At 35.6% G+C, this 14,906-nt stretch overlaps 1 long non-coding RNA gene across 2 annotated transcripts in view; it reads right to left on the bottom strand.

Annotated features, from left to right (window-relative positions):
- Positions 1 to 14,906, bottom strand: part of LOC141506689 (uncharacterized) — a 145,281-nt gene that overhangs the window by 55,443 nt on the left and 74,932 nt on the right. Inside the window, exon 3 of one of the 2 annotated variants that reach the window (XR_012473961.1) lies at positions 2,467 to 2,835. The exons of the other annotated variant lie outside the window; for it this stretch is intronic. This is a non-coding gene — a long non-coding RNA (uncharacterized LOC141506689). The remainder of the gene's footprint in view (positions 1 to 2,466; positions 2,836 to 14,906) is intronic. 2 annotated transcript variants of the gene reach the window in all.

Genomic DNA, 14,906 nt, shown 5'->3' on the forward strand with positions numbered 1-14,906 from the left:
CAGTTTTTAAAACAAGTTCAAGGACCCTTAAATGAAGAACCCCTACTCTAGAATTTCTGGCACCAAGAAATAAACCTTTCCCCACCTTCCAGAAGAAAGGCAGAGAAAAGTATAAAATACAGAGTATACAAAAACATACACACACACACACACACACACACACACACGCACACATTATCAATTCCCTTATCTTTATGGGGCCAGAGAAATAAGCACCCCACATTTTCCTTCAGCAAGTCATTATCAAGATTCTCAGTAGTAGAAGGGACTTTGAATACCATCTACTTCAACTCATGAGTACTACTATAGAAATAAATCTAAGACTTTTCTAACAAGATTGAAGCCATTTACAAAATTGAGGGAAGACTCACTTCATTCTAAAGCAGTTCCTTCCAAATTTGAATATCTCTAAAGTGTCTGGAAGTTTTCCCTAATATGAAGACAAACTCTGCCTCTATAAAATTTCCTTTTTTTTTTCCTTTCTTCTATCCTTTCTTCTAATTGCTGACTCCTCTGAGTCGAAGTAGGACAAATCAATCTTTCTTCCATATGATAATCCTTCAAATTCATGGAGATATGTATCATGTTTCTTCCCCTATCCCATAATAATTCACTTCTTCAGGCTAAACAGCTCCAATTTCTTAGACCAATTCCCAGATTATTGATCATCCTTCATTCTTGAAGAGGACCAATAACATCAAGAGGGTGATGCTTTGACTTGCAAGTGAATTGTATTTAAGTGACACAGTGTTGTACTCTCTCTTCTGGAGTCATCTGAGTCCAATGACAAGACAAAAGTCAGGACTACTGGTGATGGCTGCCACTGAATTTCATATGACTTGATCTCAAGGACTTTCATAATCCTGGAATATACTCAAGTCTTTTGGTGTTCTTGCTAAAATGTGGAGCCCAGAATGTAACACTTCAGATAGAATGTTGTGACAAAGAGATACCATGCTCTATTTTCTGGACACCCATGCCTCTGAAGAGAGTAGTCCTCTCAAAATAGTTCCAAGGCATAGTTAGGATGAATTTAATAGAATGAAAGCCAAAATGACAAAGCTCTGGAGTTGTAGAAGTTCTGGGAAAGTGAAGGGAAATCTCAATCTATCAGTAACAATTATACACCATCTCCCCCATCAGTAAAGTATAGCACTTGAGTTTATATATTTAATAAACATTCATTAAGTAAGCTACCATGAACGTAGCACCATTAGACAAATTTATTTAAACATATTTGAGTGAATTCATATATATGTATATACATATGTGTGTGTGTGTGTGTGTGTGTGTGTGTGTGTGTGTATAATCTTGAAGAATGAAGTGAGTAGAGCCAAGAGAAAAAAAATATACAAAATAGTTTTTTCCAGCTATGTCTGGGGTTTTCTTAGCTGAGATACCAGAGTGGTTTCCATTTTTCTTCTCTAGTTTATTTTGAAGATGAGGGACTGAGGTAAGGTAAGTGATTTGCCCAGGGTCTCAAAGCTATTTCTGAGGCCAAATTTGAAGTTAGGAAGATGAGTCTGGTGCTCTATCTTCTGCACCATCTAGTTACCCTAAAGGAGGATTGCAATAATTCAAATGAAAAGAACAAAAATAAATAAAATCGAATTGGAAAATTACAATGAATAGATAGATCATCACCCATCCCTTTGCAGAAGCAAGGTTCATAAATGTGTTATATTGCCAATATCATCTGTTTTTTTTAAAAAGGAAGGAAAGAAGGAAGGAAGGAAGGAAGGAAGGAAGGAAGGAAGGAAGGAAGGAAGAGAAAGAAAGTAAGAAAGAAAGAAAGAAAGAAAGAAAGAAAGAAAGAAAGAAAGAAAAGAAAGAAAAGGAAAGGAAAGGAAAGGAAAGGAAAGGAAAGAAAAGAAAAGAAAAGAAAAGAAAAGAAAAGAAAAGAAAAGAAAAGAAAAGAAAAGAAAAGAAAAGAAAAGAAAAGAAAAGAAAATGAGGCATGGTTGAGTTCTAGTTTCTCCTCTAGATAAATAGAACCAATTCAGGGAAATAAGATGCAGACACATGAAGTAGTTAAACAATAATGCAAGGCAGCAAATACAATTAAATATTTGAGGCAATGTGACAGAGTAGAAAAAGACTGGATTTGGAGTTCAATGACCTGTATATGAGCACCAGTTCTTCAATTTATTAGTTATATGAATTTAGCCAGTAATTTCATCTCTTTGACCTTTAATTCGATCATCTGTAAAATGAAGACATGGGACTAAATTAACTTTAGTAAGTTCCTTTCCAATTTACAGGTCCACCTCACTCTGGACTTGCCATTCAGTTTTCTATCCCATGTTCTAGGTATTTTGTAAGTAAGAATTCTCCCTACATCATAATTTATAAACTCTCAATGATATGTTTTACTTTTTTTAACTGATACACTAGAAAATAAATAATTAACAACAAAGGCATTATAATTAAAAAGCAGTGTAAATAAAGAACAGAACAATCCCCTACCATAAATCTTGAAAGTACTCTTCAACCAACATATACACACTCAATGGGAAGAGTAGATGATGATAGAAACTATCTTAGGGAGTATCCATGCATGGGGAATACCTGCAACCAGGACACACAATGAAGGAGTAATTCATGTCTCTGCACTGCAAAAATATCCTCTGTCTTCTACTGATTTCATCAGATCTCCCCTGCAGTTGCTGCTCTATGGCCCAGCCGGTCATCAACTTCAGCTATCTTCAGTATCACTTAATACCCTCATCAACATCACTATGGATAAAGTAGTTACAGTTCTTTCATCAGGTCTATATATAGAAGATGGCAGCAAAGACTGGTAATGAAGGATGAAGACAAAAGCTTGGCATGGCCCTGTAAAAATAATGTCGGAAATGGTAGGGGTCAGAATGAACTGAGATTGAAAAGGAATGCTAGATTCACCAAAATGGGGAATTTTAAGTATATTCAAGAAAAGAGAATGATCAAAGGAGGAATGAAACAATGTTCACAGATGACAAAGGTGTTCACTTTTTTTCATATTTTTCTTTTCTCCTAAAATGATCTTTGGAACAAAAATTGGTTAAAAAGGAGTTAGTAAGGAGATAACAAGAAAGCACCTAATTAATAATAAAAAGAGACCATACTATGAAAGTTATTTTAAAATGCTTAAAGTTAAAGCGTATATCTTTCCTTTCTATTAGAAATAATGAACTATGAAAATGTAAATTGATATATATAGTATCATCTATGACCACTGTTATAAGTTATTTTGCCTAGTTGCTTTTATATAAGGTACTTTCATGAGGTAATTTTCATATTGATGTTTATTATATCCAAAATTTTATATCAAAAGTATTTTTTTCATTAAAGCACTTTTTTCTTTTATAACAAGGCGATGGGGTTAAATGACTTACCCAAGGTCATACAACTAGGTAATTAAGTGACTGAGGCTGGATTTGAACTCAGGTCCTCCTGACTCCAGGGCCGGTGCTCTATCCACTCCATCTAGCTGCCCCAAATAAAGAACTTTTAAAAAATTTTAAGTGACAGATTGCCCTCAGTTCCTTTTTGGCATGGAATTTTAAATAACGCAATAGATATAGCTTAATTACATTTTAGCAAAACATTTAAAAATATTTTATAATTCTCCTTTAAATAAAATTTTATTAAAATCTTTCTCAGTTTCCTTCCCCTTCTCCTTCCATAGAGCAATCTCATAAAATAAATAATTTTTTAAAGAAAAATAAATGGAAAAAGTTATAAAACCAAACATTTTATTGAAAAATTCTGAAAATAGGGGCGGTTAGGTGGCGTAGTGGATAAAGCACCGGCCTTGGAGTCAGGAGTACCCAGGTTCAAATCCAGTCTCAGACACTTAATAATTACCTAGCTGTGTGGCCTTGGGCAAACCACTTAACCCCATTTGCCTTGCAAAAATCTAAAAAAAAAAAATTCTGAAAACATATAAATGTTCCTCATCTATGAACCTTTCCTCTCTACAAAAGAGTAAATGGGGTGTCTTTCCATATCTCATCTCATTTTTTTTGGAATCATGTGCATTTTTGTAATTTTGTAATATTAACTTGTTTCTTTTGTAATTGTTCTTTCCATTTACATTGTTTTAGTCATTGAATATATATAGTTTTCTTGATTCTGCTTACTTATCTCTTTATCAGATCATGTGAATTTTTCCATGCTTCTTTATATTCATCATATTTGTTTTTTTTCTTACAGTACAGTAATATTCCATTATATTCATGTGCCACAATTTGTTTAGTTATTATCCAATCAAAGGCATCTACTTTACTTTCAATTCTTTTCTCCCACAAAAAAATTGCTACCATAAATACTGTTGTGTTTGTGGATCTCTCTTACAATTCTTGAGGACAAAATGGAAAGGTAGAAAGTCAGGTGGAATAGTGGAGAGAAAATTGGACTTAGAATCAGGAAGACCTAAGTTCACAACCTGCAACAGACATTTACTACTCTAGGGATTTTGTGTTATTTAATATTTTTATTAATTACTTGAATAAAGGTAGAGATGGCATGCTTAGTAAATTTGCAGGTGACACAAAGAAACAAGTTGAATGACAGAGTCAAATTTCAAAAATTAAAATTCAAAAATTTGGTGGTATAGAATTGACTAACTGAAATTTTTTTCTTTTTTTCTTTTTTATTTTTCCATATTCTTTTATATTTAAATTTTTTTATTCTCATTTTGTACACATTTTATTTACATTAGTAAAATATTCTTGTTTAAGAGTAAACAAAATACCCCCACCCCCCAAGAATATAGACTTGCTTGAGCAATAAAGGGGATAGAAAAAAAATTAAAATAAAAAAATAGTAATAATTGTAGGTATGGCCAGGTGGCGCAATGGATGAAGCACCAGCCCTGGAGCCACGAACACCGGAGCCCACATCCAGCCCTATAGACCCAACAATCACCCAACTGTGTGACACACAAGCCACCTGATCCCCACTGCCCTGCAAAAACCAAAAAGAAGGGGAAAAAAAACCCAAAATAAAATAAAATAGTAATAATAGTAGGGGTGGCTGGGTGGCGGACAGAGCATTGGCCCTTGAGCCAGGAGCACCCAGGTCCAAATCCAGCCTCAGACAACCAAAGATCACCCTGCTATGTGGCCCCAGGCAGGCCACCTAGCCCCATTTGCCCTGCACCCTCCCCCAAATAATAATAATAAAAAATGTGCTTCAGTCTTTGTTCCAACACCAACAACTCTGTCATGGGTGGATCACATTCTTTATGGTAAGTCCATCACAAAAGTTACTTCCATAGTTTTCCAATGTTGCTATTGCTGATCGCAACTCCCTCCTTTCATATTTCTCCACTACCATGTACTATATTTTCGCTCTCCTTTCACTCTGACTCTGCTGTAGGGTAGCTGAGTGGCACAGCAGACAGATCCCTGGTCCTGGGGCCAAGAAGCCCTGAGCCCCCATACCACCCCTTAGGCCCAGAATCCACCTGGCCCTATGGTCCTGGACAGGTCTTCCAATCCCAGCCCCTTGCAAGGAGTAAAAAAGAAAATGTGTTATATCTGACCACTCTCCCCCTATGGTCCATTCTCTCCTCCTTTATTCACATCCCCACCCCTTCCCCCTGCTCCCCCCTCCTTCTTACTCCAAATGTCTATACCCCATTAAGTAAATATGCTGTTTCCTCTCTTAGCCACCTCTAATGAGAGCAAAGGTTCCCTCATTCCCCCTTGCCTCTCTCCTTCCATATCATTGCAATAGCTCATGGTAATAAAGAAAAATCTTATTTTATAAAATATCTTGGCCTATTCCCCGCCCCCTCCTTTTTCCTTCCATTACATTTCCCTTTTTTTCTATTGACTCCATTTTTATACCATATTTTATCTTCAAATTCAGCTTTCTCCTGTGCTTCAACTATAAAAGCTCCCTCTACCTGCTCTATTAGCTGAGAAGGTTCATATAAGTATTATCAGTGTCATTTTTCTATGCAGGAATACATGCAGTTCATCATCATTAAGTCCCTCAAATTTTCCCCCTCTCCTCCAATCTCCATGCTTCACCTGAGTCCTGTATCTGAAGATCAAATCTTCTGTTCAGCTCTGGCCATTCCAAAAGAAACATTTGAAATTCCCCTGATTCATTGAAAGTCCATTGTTTTCTCTGGAAGAGGACAATCAGCCTTGCTGGGTAGTTCATTCTTGGCTGCATTCTAAGCTCTTTTGCCTTCTGGTATATTGTATTCCAAGCCCTACAAGCTTCCAATGTAGTTGCTGCTAAGTCCTGTGTGATCCTGACTCCAGCTCCACAATATTTGAACTGTGTCCTTCTGGCTGTTTGTAATATTTTCTCTTTGACTTGGGAGTTCTGGAACTTGGCTATAATATTCCTAGGGGTTGGTTTTTTGGGATCTCTTTCTCGGGGGGATAAGTGGATTTTCTCCATTTCTATTTTGCCCTCTGCTTCTAGAATATCAAGACAATTTTCCTGTAGTAATTCTTTGAAAATGATGTCAAGGCTCTTTTCCTGATCATGACTTTCAGGTATTCCAATAATTTTTAAATTATCCTAAGTCTGTTTTCCATATCAGTTGTTTTTTCAATAAGATCTTTCACATTTTCTTCTAATTTTTCATTTTTTTTGGTTTTGAAGTATTTATTCTTGATGTCTGGTAAATTCATCAATCTCCCTGAATTCTATTCTTTGTCTGAAGGACTTGTTGTCCTCAGAGAGTTTTCTTATCTCTTTTTTCCATTTGGCCAATTTTGCTTTTTAAAGCATTCTTCTCCTCAATAACTTTTTGAACTGTTTTATACATTTGACTTAAGCTGGTTTTTAGCATGCTATTTTCTTCAGCATTTTTTTTTTTGGATTTCCTTGACTAGGCTGCTGACTTCATTTCCATGTTTTTCCTGCATTTCTCTCATTTCTTTTCCCAGGTTTTTCTTCTAACTCCCTCATTTGATTTTCAAAGTCTTTTTTAAGCTCTGTCATAGCCTGAGCCCAATTTCTGTTTTTCTGGGAGTCTTTAGATGCAGGAGCTTGTGTTTTCTCATCTTCAGACTGAGTATATTGATCCTTCTTGGGATCATAGATAATGTATTTCTCAATGGTGTTCCTCTTTTTTCTCTGCTTGCTCATTTTCCCAGCCTAAGCCTGTTTTGAGGGTGCTTCCTGAGCTTTTGGGGCACTCCCACAAGGGTCTCAGTGTGTGAGGCTCTGTCCTCCCTCCAGGTCTGTGAATAACCATATGCACTCCCATCTGCCACAGGCCTGAGGTGGAGGGGGCCACTGCTGTTCTGTGTGGGGGACTAGACTGTGATCAGTATCTGAATGTTTTCAGAGCCCCAGAGTCCTGTTCCAGGAGCAGAGCTCTGCAATCTCTCTTCTCTCCCCTCCCTCAACTCAATGGGCTCATGCCCTGGAGGTTCCTGCTTACCGACTCTGCCTGCTTCTGTTCCTGGATCTGGGCTGCTTAAAGACAATACTGCTAGCTGTGTGCCCTAAGGGCTGGGCAGAGGTTGCTCTGGCAGAGGTCCCCCACTGTTCCCCCACTTGGTGCCCGGTGCTCCCCGGGGTGTAGCTCAGGAGACTCCCCCGCTGCTGTGAGCTGGGGCTCCCAGCGCCCTGGGGCTGCCTCCGGGAGGCTGAAGTTCTTTCACTCTGGCAGGCCACCCCTCTGGACCCCCCTCCAACCCTGGGAAGCAGAGCCTTTCTGCTCTTTTCCAGGTTACCTTGAGTAGGAGAACTACCTCTCTGGGTCCCTTTGTGGGTTCTGTCTCTCAAAAGTTTAGTTAGAGTCCCTAGTTTAAAAGTTTTATCAGAGAGCACCTAAGACTCGATCCTTTCTTGTGGCCATCTTGGCTCCTCCCAACTAACTGACATTTAATGGAGTGTTAGGAGCGGCTAGGTGGCATAGTGGATAAAGCACCGGCCTTGGAGTCAGGAGTACCTGGGTTCAAATCCGATCTCAGACATTTAATAATTACCTAGCTGTGTGGCCTTGGGCAAGCCACTTAACCCCATTTGCCTTGCAAAAAAAAAAAAGAAAAGAAAGAAATTTAATGGAGGCAAAAAACCCCAAAAATTTTATGAGTTCAGGATTGCATTAAGTCTAGCTAGTCTAGCTAGGGGTTGTAATGGACTACAAGGTCACTATGAATCATCTTATGGTGGCCAAAAATGTTTACACAATCTTGAGCTAAATCAGAAGAGACCCAGTATCCAGAATTAAGGAAGTGAGTATACTGTTGCTCTCTCTTCTGGTCAGGTTAGAGCTAGAGTATTCTGAAACAAACCTGAATATATCATTTTTGAAAGGATGACAAATATTAAAGAGTCTTCAGAGGAAGAACAATAGCACGATTAAGCAGATTAAGTCTTCTCTTCTGTGAGAACTCAGAGGAATTGAATGTATTTGGTCTAGAGAAGAGAAGAATGAGAACTGGGATTGGAAAGAAAAATACTTTGTCTTTTAGTTTTCAAAGGGTTACTTTGTGGAAGAGAAATTAGATTCTTTGAAGAGTCCTTATGGAAGAGGAATTAAACCAATGTGTCTCAAGAGGGCAGAATTGGGAGTTACTGGATGGCAGTTTGGGGACTAAGGAAAAGACAAATAATTAGAACTATTCAAAAGTGTAATATACTGTATCAGTTTCTCCTGAATAGAAGTCATCAAGTAAAAGCCAGATTTGTCAGCTGTGCAACAGAGGAGATTTTTGTATGAATTCACAATGGACAAGATAGGCTATGAGATTTTTGAGATTTTTGTGATTCTGGGAATATACAAAGAAGATAGTTTTTTTTGTCATCCTGATAATTTCCACTGAATTTGTGATCTTTCATTCAGTGCAGATCTTTTTCCCAAGACCAAATATTTAGCCATGCCTCACTTATCCTGTACTTGAACAACTAAGTCTTTGAACCCAAGTATAAAGTTTTATATGTATTCCTATAAAATTTCATTTTATTATATTCAGCCCTATAATTCTAACCTGTTAGAATTCTAACCAGCCATTTTGGGAGTCTGATTCTATCATCTCACAAGTTAACAATCCCTCTCACCTCAATGTCATCTGTAAACATACCATCTATGTTTTCATTCAAATGATTGATAAAAATATTTAATGTCTTTCTCCTCTGCTTTCTTGAATAGTTCATTATCTGGTGTAGAGAAAGGGCCTAACTGAAGATAGTAAAATCTCCCAGAACATTTTATTCATTCTCTTAGGCTCCCATTCAAACATAAAATAAGGTTTTTTGTATTCTGGTGATTTAGTGAGCTGCCAGGAAGCTAGTGAGACTACCAACTCTATTACTGTTTCTTTTTTTTTAACCTTTGATTAAATCGCACAATTAGTTCTTTAGTTTTTACTTTTGAATACATTCTAATAGGCAGCCATCAATGTCTTTCACAAAATATTTTGTATTTGGAGCAACCTGAATTCTTCTATTTATCCCCATAATATCCTGTCCCTTTTTGTCAAAGAAAATAGTTCAAAACAAGTCAAAGCTGTTTGTATACCCAGATTAAGATAAGAAATAAAATATTTAAATAAATCAATCTTAGAAAGAGAAATTGAATAGCCATCAATGAATTTCATAAGAAAAAATCCCTAGGTCCAGCTCAATTCATAAATTAATTCAATAAAACATTTAAAGAATAATTAATTCTAATACTGTTTTAACTATTTGGAAAAAATAGGCAAAGAAGGAATTCTACCAAGTTCCTTTTACAAAAAAAAAATGATGCTGATACTAGTATCAGAAAGAGTCAAGATAGAAAAAAAATTATAGACCAACTTCCATGATGAATAATGATACAAAAGTTTTAAGTCAAATACTGGCAAAAACATTATAAGACATCACAAGGATCAAATATGTCCAATATCAGGAAAACTGTCAGCATAACAGATCACATCAATAACAATACTAATTGAAATCATGATTATTTCAATAGATGTGGAAAAGGTCTTTGACAAAATATATCACCCATTCCTAAAAAAAAAAAAACAGAATAAAAATAAGTATAGTTACCTTAAAATGATAAGTAACGTTTATCTAATACCATTGGCCAGCATTATCTGATTGGGAATAAATTAGAAGGCTTCCCAATACAATCAGAAGATGAAGTAAGGGTGCCCATTATCAACTATATTATTTAATATTGTACTAGAATTATTTAGTAAAATAAGAAGAAAAAGAAATTAAAAGAATTAGAAATTATCATTCTTTGCAGCTAATGTGACGTGATACCTAGAAAATTCTAGAGAATCAGCTAAAAAACTATTTGAAATGATTAACATCTTTAGCAAAGTTGTAGTATATAAAATAAACCTACAAAATCATTAGCTTTTCTATATATTACCAACAAAGTCCAGCAGCAAGATATAGAAAGAGAAATTCCATTTAAAATAACTGCAGACAATATAAAATACTTGGGACTCTACCTTCCAAGACAAACCAGGAACTATATGAACTTAACTATAAAGTCCTTCTCACACAAATAAAGTCAGGTCTAAACAATTTGAAAAATATAAATTGCTCATGAGCCAACATAATAAAAATGGCATTCTACCTATCTTAATCTATTTATTGAGTGCCACAGTAATCAAACTATCAAAAGATTATTTTATTGAACTAGAAAAGAATAAATTCATCTGGAAAAATAAAAACTCAAGGATATTGAATCAATGAAAAAGGGTGGGAAAAGATGATCTAGCCATACCAAATCTCAAACTGCATTATAAAATAGTAATTATCAATACAATCTGGAACTGGCTAAGAAATAGAGTGGTGAATAAGTGGAATAGATTAGATGCAGATTGCATGATAGTAAATGATCATTAGTAATCTAATATATGATAAATGCGAAGATACAAGTTTTTGAAATAAAAACTCATTATTTAATAAAAATTGCTGGGAAAACTTGAAAACAATATGGCAAAAGCTAGGTATAGACCAACGTCTCAGAGGAAATATCAAGGTCAAAATGGATATATGATTTACACTTAAAGGTGATACAATAATAAATTAGGAAGCATGAAATAATTTATCTGTCAGATTTATGGATAAGGGAAGAATTTAAAACCAAAGGAGAGAGCATTATAAAATGTAAAACAAGATACTAATGATTATGTAAAATTTAAAGTTTTTGTGCAAACAAAAGCAATGCACCCAAAATTATAAGGAAAGCCGAAAACTGGGGAAAGAGTGGAGAATTTACAACAAGGATCTCTGATAAAGGTCTCATTTTTTTAAACATATAAAGACCTGAGTCAAATTTATAAAAATTCAGTTCATTCTCCAATTGATAAATGGATAAAAGGTACGAACAAGCAATTTTCAGACAAAGAAATCAAAACTATAGTCATTTGAAAAAAAATTCTCTAAATCACTATTGATCAGAGAAATGTGAATTAAAACAACTCTGAGGTACTGAAAGGGAAATGTTTGATGTTGGAGGAATGAGGGAAACCTGGGACATTAATGCACTGTTTGTGGAGTTATGAACTTATCCAACCATTCTTAGAATCTAGAATAGAAATCCAAAAAAGGAGGAAAGTATCTGTTTGTACAAAAAATGTTTATAGAACCTCTTTTTGTGGTGGCCAAAAATTGGAAATCAAAGGAATGCTCATCAAATGGGGAATGGTTAGACAAGCTATGGTATATGATTGTAATGGAATGTTATTGTGCTATAAGAAATGTCAAGTAGGATAATTTCAGAAGAACCTGGAAAGACTTACATAAAATGATGTATAGTGAAATGAACAATACCAGGAGGACATCATATACACTAACAATACAGACTGAAGCATGATATTTTTCACTTTCTTTCATTTTTTTATTTTGAATTTTTTGGTATAAAATGACTAATATCTTACATAATTTCACATGTATAACTTATAACTGCTTATCATCTCAAGGACAGGATGGGGAGGAGAGAAAGGGAGTAAAAGATAGAATTTAGAATTCAAAACTTCAAATAAAAATGGTTAAAAATTGGGGGATGTTTATTAATTTATAATAAGTTTTGAATCAATAAACAAATGGTAGAGCCTTGATATAAATTCTAGAGAGTATTAATGATTTTTTTGGCAAAATGACTTGCCCAAGGTCACACAGTTAGATAATTGTTAAGTGTCTGAGACCACATTTGAACTCAGGTCCCCCTGATTCCAGGGCCAGAGTTCTATTCACTGTGCAATGTAGCTGCCCCCATTAATTCTTTATTAAATCAAAATGTCACCAAAAGATTAGATATCAAGAAAAGTCTTATTATAGACCAGTTTTAAATGGTGTCACAGAGAATAGTAACTGGACAGTCCTCTTTTTTAGTATTTGTCTCAACAACTTAACACATCTGGTAAGAAAATGAGAGGCTTATCTTCCTTTTGGGAAATAAGATCATTAAAATATTCCTTTTTTAGGTAGACATGTGTTCTTTTTCACCTTTGCCTTTGACTAGAAATTGTTGAAGGTACATCTGAATTTGATGGTTAGCTATTGCCAGAAAGAACAATAATATTAATTACACCAATATTTTTGGTAGGAAGACATTAAGCAATATTTAAAAGGTCTTTACAAATCTATGATCTTACTGTCATAACAAATCAAATGAAGTAATTTCTTTTTTAAAAAAAGGTACTATTGACCTTTGTTTTTGAATATATATCATCCCTTCCTTCCACCCCCCAGTGAGTCTACTCTTGTTACAGAGTAAAATAATTGAGCAAAATAGTGACCTTTTCTAATAATGTATTCAACATTTCACACTCCATCTATTCAACAAAAGGATTGTAGAATTAGAGATTTGGAGGGGCTCCTCAGCAGCCTTGTAGTCCAACAATACACAAAGGAATTTTCACTATAACACATTCAAAAATTAATAGGTCAAGTTGCGGCTAGGTGGCACAGTGGATAGAGCACCAGCCCTGGAGTTCAAATCCAACCTCAGACATTTAAGAATTCCCTAGCTGTGTGGCCTTAGGAAAGCCACTTAATCCCATTGCCTTGCAAAAACCTAAATAAAAAAAAAAATAGGCCAAGACTTCTGGCCAAGATGCCAGGCCCTGTACTAAGGTCTCCTGATCTTCCTTCATATGTATCTTAATCGAAATCCAATCGACAAAATCCAGAAAGAGAAGCTAGGAGAACAATACCTACCTCAAGGTTTGTCCTTGAGGATCACCGGTGTGCCAAGTGCAGAACACAGACAGCCAATGGGGGGCAGGGTGAGAGCCAGACTAGCCTAAGATCATCCCCAGAGGCGTTTGCTCTGAGAAACAACCAGAGAGTGGAGGCAAAGCCATGGGACTGATGGTTTGGGACTTAACGAAAGGGCTGGAGGGGAAGTTCTAGCCTCTAGCACCCCCTACTGGCCAGCCCACATAGAGTTACTAAACTCAGTGAGCAAAGCCTCTAGGGATCCCAGCACCAAACCTCTGTGAACCAACCCCTCCCCAACACAAGATCTTAGGAAAATGAAGAAAGGCCAGTGACACAGGGGTCCGTAGAAAAATTCCTAGAAGGAAAAGACCCTAACTCAGAGAGACATAGAACCTCTGAGGAGAATATGATTTGGTCTCCAGCACAGAAAGACTTCCTTGAAGAAATCAGGAAGGCATTTAAAAATAAATTGGAAAACATGTAAAATTTGGGGAAAGAAACCCAAGAGAAGATGAACACCTTGCAACAAGAAAACAAATCCTAGGAAAATACAATTGGACAAATGCAAAAAGAAATTAATTCTTGCAAAACCTCAATTGGTCGGATGGAAAACTCTTACAAAAATAGAATTGACCAATTGGAAAAGGAGCTGCAAAAGGTAAATGAAGAAAATTCTTCCCTAAAAAAGAATGGAGCCTGTGAAAACCAATGAGTTCATGAGACAAAAAAGAATCTGTTAAACAAAACCAAAAAAATTTTTCAAAAATAGAAAAAAGTGTAAAATACCTCATCAGCAAAAGCACTGACCTCGAGAATATATCAAGGAAAGATAACCTAAAAATTATTTGTCTTCCTGAAAACATTGAAGAGAAAAAAAAAGCTTGGACTCAATATTACAGGACTTAGTGATGGAAAAGTGCCTTGATATCATGGAACCAGAGGGCAAAATAGTTATTGAAAGAAAACATTGATCCCCTCTGGAAAGGGATCCCAAAATGAAAATGCCAAGGAATATTATAGCCAATTTCCAAAATTATCAGATAAAAGAGAAAATCTTGCAAGCAGACAAAAAGAAGCAATTTAGTTACCAAGGAGCCATAGTAGGGATTACACGGGACCTGGCAGCATTGACATTAAGGGTTCAAAGGGCCTGGAATCTGATATTCTGAAAAGCAAGGGAGCTTGGAAAGCAGCCAAGAATCTACTATCTGGCAAAACAGCACTTATCTCACAGGCCACACAGCTAAGTAATTATTAAGTGTCTGAGGCCAGATTTGAACTCAGGTACTCCTGACTCCAGGGCCAGTGCTGTATCCACTGTGCCACCTAGCCATCCCTGCTACTTTATTTTTGTGATCACCTTTACCCTCACTCAGAAAAGAATTCTCCCATTTGCCAGTAACTGTGAAAGATACTTGATACTGCTTTTTTTCTAATTGTTTTAAAGTTGTTACTTTTTATATTTAGTTTTATTCGTTTTATCTTACTTAGGTTTGTATTATAAAATAACATAAGGTAAGAATTTCTGTCAAATTTCTTTCTAATTTTCCTTAAAAAATTATTTCTGAAAATAGAGGGTGTTATATTGAAAAAAAATTTAATACATGCCACATAAAAAAGAACAACTTGTAAAACCTACTCACAAAATTTCCAAAGTAAACTTTTTCTATGCTGATCAATTTTTTCCTATTAATTTGAATATTTTTCACAAATATTCATTTGTTTCATCTAAGTTCATTTTTGCTGATATGTATTAGTCAAAATAGCTTCCAGTA

The sequence above is a fragment of the Macrotis lagotis genome, chromosome 1 (genome assembly GCF_037893015.1).
Source record: "Macrotis lagotis isolate mMagLag1 chromosome 1, bilby.v1.9.chrom.fasta, whole genome shotgun sequence".
NCBI classification, from domain to species: domain Eukaryota; kingdom Metazoa; phylum Chordata; class Mammalia; order Peramelemorphia; family Peramelidae; genus Macrotis; species Macrotis lagotis.